A 7,891-nucleotide genomic window follows, 5' to 3' on the forward strand; every position below is an offset into this window, starting at 1 on the left:
TGTATAAAACAATATAAGTTAGCTAGGATATAATTAATATAGATTTGTTACCAATTTTCACGTTGCAACAACAAGAAAAATTATCCAATCTTGTTTTACCCATAACTTCTTCATTTTAAATCCGTTTTGAGTGAATCAAATTTCTATGGTTTCATATTGAACTCTATTTTATGAATCTAAACATAAAAAGTATAGGTTTATAGTCAGAAATATAAGTTACAAGTCATTTTTGTAAAGGTAGTCATTTCAGTCGAAAGAACGACGTCTAGATGACCATTTTAGAAAATATACTTCCACTTTGAGTTTAATCATGATTTTTGGATACAGTTTCATGTTCATAAGAAAAATAATTTTCCCAGAAGAACAACTTTTAAATCAAAGTTTATCATAGTTTTTAATTAACTAACCCAAAACATGCCGCGGTGTTACTACGACGGCGTATGTCCGGTTTTACAGTGTTCTTCGTGTTTCCAGGTTTTAAATCATTAAGTTAGCATATCATATAGATATAGAACATGTGTTTAGTTGATTTTAAAAGTCAAGTTAGAAGAATTAACTTTTGTTTGTGAACAAGTTTAGAATTAACTAAACTATGTTCTAGTGATTACAAGTTTAAACCTTCGAATAAGATAGCTTTATATATATGAATCGAATGAAGTTATGAACATCATTACTACCTCAATTTTTCTGGATAAAGCTACTGGAAATGAGAAAAATGGATCTAGCTTCAAAGAATCCTTGGATGGCTTGAAAGTTCTTGAAGCAGAATCATGACACGAAAACAAGTTCAAGTAAGATTTCCACTCGAAATAAGATTGTTATAGTTACAGAAATTGAATCAAAGTTTGAATATGAGTATTACCTTATATTAGAAAGATATCTTACTGTAAATAAGAAAGATTTCTTGAGGTTGTATGATCACTCTACAAGATTGGAAGTAAGCTAGCAAACTTGGAAGTATTCTTGATTTTATGAAACTAGAACTTGTAGAATTTATGAAGAACACTTAGAACTTGAAGATAGAACTTGAGAGAGATAAATTAGATGAAGAAAATTGAAGAATGAAAGTGTTTGTAGGTGTTTTTGGTTGTTGGTGTATGGATGAGATATATAGGATATGTAATTTTGTTTTCATGTAAATAAGTCATGAATGATTACTCATATTTTTATAATTTTATGAGATATTTAATGCTAGTTGCCAAATGATGGTTCCCACATGTGTTAGGTGACTCACATGGGCTACTAAGAGCTGATCATTTTAGTGTATATACCAATAGTACATACATCTAAAAGCTGTGTATTGTACGAGTACGAATAAGGGTGCATACGAGTAGAATTGTTGATGAAACTGAACGAGGATGTAATTGTAAGCATTTTTGTTAAGTAGAAGTATTTTTATAAGTGTCTTGAGGTCTTTCAAAAGTGTATGAATACATATTAAAACACTACATGTATATACATTTTAACTGAGTCGTTAAGTCATCGTTAGTCTTTACATGTAAGTGTTGTTTTGAAACCTTTAGGTTAACGGTCTTGTTAAATGTTGTTAACCCATTGTTTATTAAATCAAATGAGATGTTAAATTATTACATTATCATGATATCATGATGTATTAATATATCTTAATATGATATATACACATTAAATGTCGTTACAACGATAATCGTTACATATATGTCTCGTTTCAAAATCATTAAGTTAGTAGTCTTGTTTTTACATATATAGTTCATTGCTAATATACTTAATGATATGTTTACTTATCATAATATCATGTTAACTATATATATATCCATATATATGTCATCATATAGTTTTTACAAGTTTTAACGTTCGTGAATCGCAGGTCAACTTGGGTGGTCAATTGTCTATATGAAACCTATTTCAATTAATCAAGTCTTAACAAGTTTGATTGCTTAACATGTTGGAAACACTTAATCTTGTAAATAACAATTTCATTTAATATATATATATATATATAAACATGGAAAAGTTCGGGTCACTACAAATTCTATATAACCGTTACTTTTCTGTTTTAGTCCAATACCAAAGCTTGGCCGAACAGTACGGCCCAATTAATAAAGGCAGGCCCAAATCCAATACTAATTGTTACCAGCCCAACTCTTAAACAACACAGGGGCTACATCAATAGCTGGGTCTCGATCAAAGGAAAGAAAAATAAAAAAAATAAATGGATTCGTTCATCATCGAACTAAAATAATCCGGTTTCATTCTAATCATCATCATCTTATATTAACGAACATCATCATGTACTTCATTCGAACATCATCGTCAATTTATCATTATCATCTATGAATCATCATCAACATCGTCAGCATCATATATCTTATTGTTATCAAAACGTCACTCACCACTATCCTTTACATCGTAACATCATCATTCTTTTTTCTATATTTCTGTCGCGTTTTAATCACATAAATAGTAGTTGTAGCATATAGCGATGGAAAGTTGATGGTATGAAATGGAATAGAAATAGACGGGAGCAGCAGCAGGCTGTGTGGTTTGATGTGGTTCTCGTTCAAAAATAAAAATAAAAATGAGTAGCAGGTTGTTCGATGGTGGGTTATGTGTGGTAGGGTTTTCGATCAAGAAGAAGTGTTGCAGCAGTGGTTAATTAAACAGAAGTATACGATGGTGTTTTGCTATGGTTTGAATAACAAAAAAATAATAATAATTGCAGTATCTAACAACGATGATGGTTGTTGAGAGTTCACCAACGAAACAGACAATTAAAGAGAAAGGAGAAGGAAAAAAAATATAAAGAAGGTGATAAGGGAGTGGGGTGTTCACGATGTTGTGGTTATAGGTGGTGGATGAAGGGTGTTTCAAGGTGTTTCAATGGTGGTAAATGGTGGTGGTTTTAGAGAATGGTGGTTCTTGTTACAGTTTAACGAAAGAAAGAGAAGAGAAAAAATTATTAGTATCATGGGATGGTGGTGATCTAGGATATCTATACATCTTATTTCTATATATCATATATGTATGATATCCCTCTGTATATAAATATAAAGTTAGAATATTATATCGTGGTCCTTCGTTCATCAGTGGCGGATAAAAATGTTCAGAAAAATTCCAAATTTTTACAGTAATTATATTTATTTATTTTGGTCATTATGGTATAAAATTTGATTATTAATTTAATAAATAAAAATTACATTAACGATCCCTCTCATTTATGGGTAAAATATAAAAAGTGTTAAAACTTAACAAATAGCTCCTAAATCCATTTTTAATAAGCCTAAAATTTATAGAACTCATTTTCGTATCACCGTTTATTTTAAAATTACATATGTTTGAATTTAACTTTCTTAATATCAATCGGAACATCAAACGAGTATTACAATCATTTAATATTTATTTTTTTAATATATTTTATTTATATATAGAGATATATTTTAAATAATAATAATTATAATATTCTATTTTTATTTTTATTAGTTTTTAATAACAACAACATATAATACTTCAAATTATATTTCGAATTATTATTTATATATGCATACACACATATCTATTTACACTTAATTGTTCGTGAATCGCCGAGAGCAGTCAAAGGTCAATTGAATATATGAACATCGTTTCAAAATTTTCTAGACTCAACAATACATACATTGCTTATCGTACCGAAATCATATAAAGATTAAGTTTAAATTTAGTCAGAAATTCCCGGGTCGTCACACTTGATACATAATCGGATCTTTCTAGGGTTCTAACAATCTCCCCCTAAGAGATGATTATATGTAAAATATTGCTCACTAGCTAAAAACATATAAAATTACATGAGATGGAATTAACTATCGCTAACTAACTCCATCTCGAATCTTACATGGCTGTCGAATCTTGAATCTTTGATGAAAATGTCTTCTCAACATTGTCTTGTTTAATCATTACGCTTCAACCTCCCCCAGATCCTCTAATTGCCACGCTAACAATCTTCCTTCAACTTTGTTTGAGCTTTGATCCCCAATCTTGGAATATTTAACGGTCTTTGAGTTTTTGCAACGAAATGCGCTTTGAAGATCACATCACAAACTAACTACGTCACTGTCGATTGCTAGACAACAACCTCCCCCTTAACTTAGTTGTGATATGTCTTTAGAATTTTCTTGCATAAAGATGTCGTTTCGAAACTTTAGAAGCTCTTCCTTCAAAGTACATGGGCTCAAAGTTAAAAAGCTCGATCATTGACTCCCGCAGGTAGTTCTAAAAAATTTCTTATACTCCCCATATGATATAGGATCTTCTTCGAGTCTCTAGCTCCCCCTCAAACAAACAATTCTTTCGTTGAAGTACGAGTCATATACCGTACATGTATAGAGGTCGTAATGTTAAGACCGAGTCCCATATTGAGTGTATGGAAGTCATTGTCAGAAGATCGAGTCCCATACTAAGTTTATGGAAGCCATTGTCATTGAATTATCACTCACCTTGATTGGAAAGATCCACGTACTACTAATGAATATCCTTTTTCAAAGCACTCATGGGCTTTCAATCATGATAGCAAGACTCTCACCTAATTGAACTATGCATGACCTCAAAATCCGCATATAGGTCAGTTCAAATCTCTATGACACCCCCGTCGGATTAAGGAATCCATGAATGTCTCATGAAGTGTCTTTCTTAACATTTACATATAGATTATGAAACCTAAGTGAAGAAGGTATTTCACTTTCACTTGTCTTTCACTTCCCTTTTAATAGAAGTAATAAAACATTACGAACATCAACTTACGAACATCAAACATATACATATCTTCCCCACAATGATGCTTGCATGTAATAAAAGCTTCATTGTAAATAGTGGTTGATGTAGGTATATCAAATAACTCATATGGGAATGATCGAGAGGATATTCGGACGCCAAATATCGGATGCCAAATTTTCCTCAAAAGGTTGTTAAAATCCCAAAATGTCAACTTTCGTTAGCTTTCATTAGGTTTAATCTGCCTTCGTTTACCTCCGTTAGTTGATTTCTACTAGTTCGTTAGGGATTTAACATAATCAGTTAACTGTTGCACTTGTTTGAAAACTTTTGCACTAGTGGTCCTTGTTCGGACAGGGACTATCCTTGCAAAGTTCTAATTCGAACAGGGGGTAAAAAGGAAAATAACTCATGTTTGCAGAGTGACAGTCCATGATGCATTCTTGTTGGGCTTGTAGGAGTCGGACGGTGTTAGGACCCCAAAATGTATATTGTTATAGTGAATAATACTTTAATAGAAGGTTCTATAGAGGAGGGCTATATATAGAACCTAAGTAGTTGTAAATATATAACCATTGCATTGTAGTGAGTTTAAGAATTTGTGGAATAAAATTTCGTCCGAATTACTTATTGTTCATCTGAATCTCATTATTTCTCTTGATTATTCGTTATTCAATCATGATCTGACCTATCATTTGGTATCAGAGCTTCTAGGAAGTGATTCTATATCACTAGATAGATCCAGAATTCAAAGATTCAAGTTTCGGATTACATTCGCTCACTTTGAATCAGATTCACACATGTCGAATATGTAATTCTGACGTTCAGATTTGTCTATAAAGTTAAGCGAAGGTGTAATATACCCGATAGAAAGTAATTCAATTAACAAAACATCCTAACTACATCAATTATGAAGATTCAAGCAAATTATTAGAGTTCGTGGCTAAAACTCTCACATTCGGTCATCTAAAGCTTGATTATGTGTTATTATGAAGATTAGTGGATTCAATGTTACTCGTTTAGTGTCTATGCATCTTTTTGACTGATTGGTTTCATCAGTTGAACCTTAATTGCAAATTTGATCAACATTCGCACGCTTAACTGCTTGTGCAAATCTGCTTCAACCGGTTAATTCGACTAAGGTGTTGTTTTTTGAGGTGTGTAATTGATTAAGTGACATTTGCTCAAGAGATACGAAGCTCATTCAAGTGATTCCAGAGGATCCTGCACAATTCTCACGTTTTCAGTTATAGGTTCGCTCGTTTCAACTGCTACAGTTGAGATTCGCACTAAGATTCTGACAACAGATTCTCACATTCGTACGAATGTTTTTCACTTATTACTAAGTTGTTTCCTTTTGCAGAAAGGTGACCGAATCTCACAACATGTGTTAATCATCCGAATATTAGTGTTTGTGATTCAATTTGAATCATAACTGTGAGAATCTCACACATCCGAATCTGAAAAACTGAGAGAATCTCAATTTATCCTTACACTACTCAATTCAGTATTTTGGTGTCCCATTCTTACATAGTACGATTCTGTGCGAATCTCCTGAATCTTAACAGAGATACTGTCCGAATTTGATAGCATCCGAATCTCTATGCGAATCTGACAGTAAAACCTTTTTACTGTGAGAATCTGCTATTTCTCTCGAATCTTGTTAGTGTCCGAATCTACCTTGACAACTGAAGTGTCCAAATCTGTCAAGATGACTACTCAAGATGCATTGATTATTGGATCCGATTCCAAGCCTCCTATTCTCTTTGAAGGTCAATATTACCAATGGGTACAGCGTATCACACAACACATAGATTACAAGGGTGAGAAGGCAAAGTACATTTGAGATTCATTAAATGAAGGGCCGATTATTGAATTACGCCCGAAAACTGGACTTTCGATAAAAGTGTATCAATTTACTGGTGATAAGAGAGAACGTGCTCAGGGTGATATTGAAGCAAAGAATATCATCATGCATGTTATCCCATATGATTTGTTTGAGAATGTTAACATCAACACAACTGCTAAGGAGATATGGGATGAGATTAGAAGACAACATGAAGGATATGACATGACTGATATCTCCAAGATGAATAAGGCACTGGGTCTTTATGAAGACTTTAAGCAAGAACCTGATGAATTTCTTAGAGACACTTATAAGCGTTACATTGGTGTTTTGAATGAGTTGAAAAATTGCAAGATCATTAAGGTGAATTCCGAGGTTAACATGAAGTTTATGAAAAAGCTCAACTCTGACTGGACTCCGTATGGAACAATCATTCAATCTACTAAGGAGATTGACAAACTGAATGTTCATGAGCTTGTTGGTATCCTTATGCATTATCAGCCAGCTGTTTCTAAAACTCAAGGTGAATGGAAAGAGTCAACTCCAAATGATCCACTTGCTCTTATTGCTAAGAAGAATAGTAAATCTTACACTACTTCCAAAAGCTTATCAAAGAATGTGCTTGTTGAAGAGTTAACTGATTATGAAGGACTTAATCTTTGAGATGTTGATGACTCTCACCGTGAATTGGTCAAGATGGCTGCAATGTTTACCATAGCCTTGAACAAATACAAGTTTAAAGGGAAATAGAGTAATTAACGCAAGAATTCTCTTCCTCCTCTTACTACAAGAAACCTGAATTCTCTAAGCCTAAACCGAAATCAACTAATGATTCCAAGAAAGAAGATTCCATCTGTTACAATCGTGGTAAAGCTGTTCATTATTTTCGTGAATGCAAAATGCCAAAGAAGAAGGATGCAGTGTACTACAAAAAGATGTTGATGGCTAAGGTTATGCAGAATGGGGGAGAGCTGAAACCTGTTGATGATACTTGGATCAATTGGACGGATGTATAAGAATCTGAAGAGAAACATGCTAATGTCTGCAAGATGACCAACCTTATCAAAGCAACGGAAGCAACTAAGAACTCTGACTCTACATCTGATGATGATGAGGTACACTTTACTGAAATTCCAACTGATTTTGTGAACATGCAAAACATGATTTTGTGAACATGCAAAACATATTGATGAAGAAATTAGTCTCAGTCACAAAAGAAGTAAAATGTTTAAAAACTGAAAACAAAGCTTTAAAAGATAAAATCAAACTAAATGAGACTAAATGTTCTTCATCATCATCACAATCAGAAGTGAATCATTTACGAAC

This window comes from Rutidosis leptorrhynchoides, chromosome 4 (assembly GCF_046630445.1).
Source record: "Rutidosis leptorrhynchoides isolate AG116_Rl617_1_P2 chromosome 4, CSIRO_AGI_Rlap_v1, whole genome shotgun sequence".
NCBI classification, from domain to species: Eukaryota; Viridiplantae; Streptophyta; class Magnoliopsida; order Asterales; family Asteraceae; genus Rutidosis; species Rutidosis leptorrhynchoides.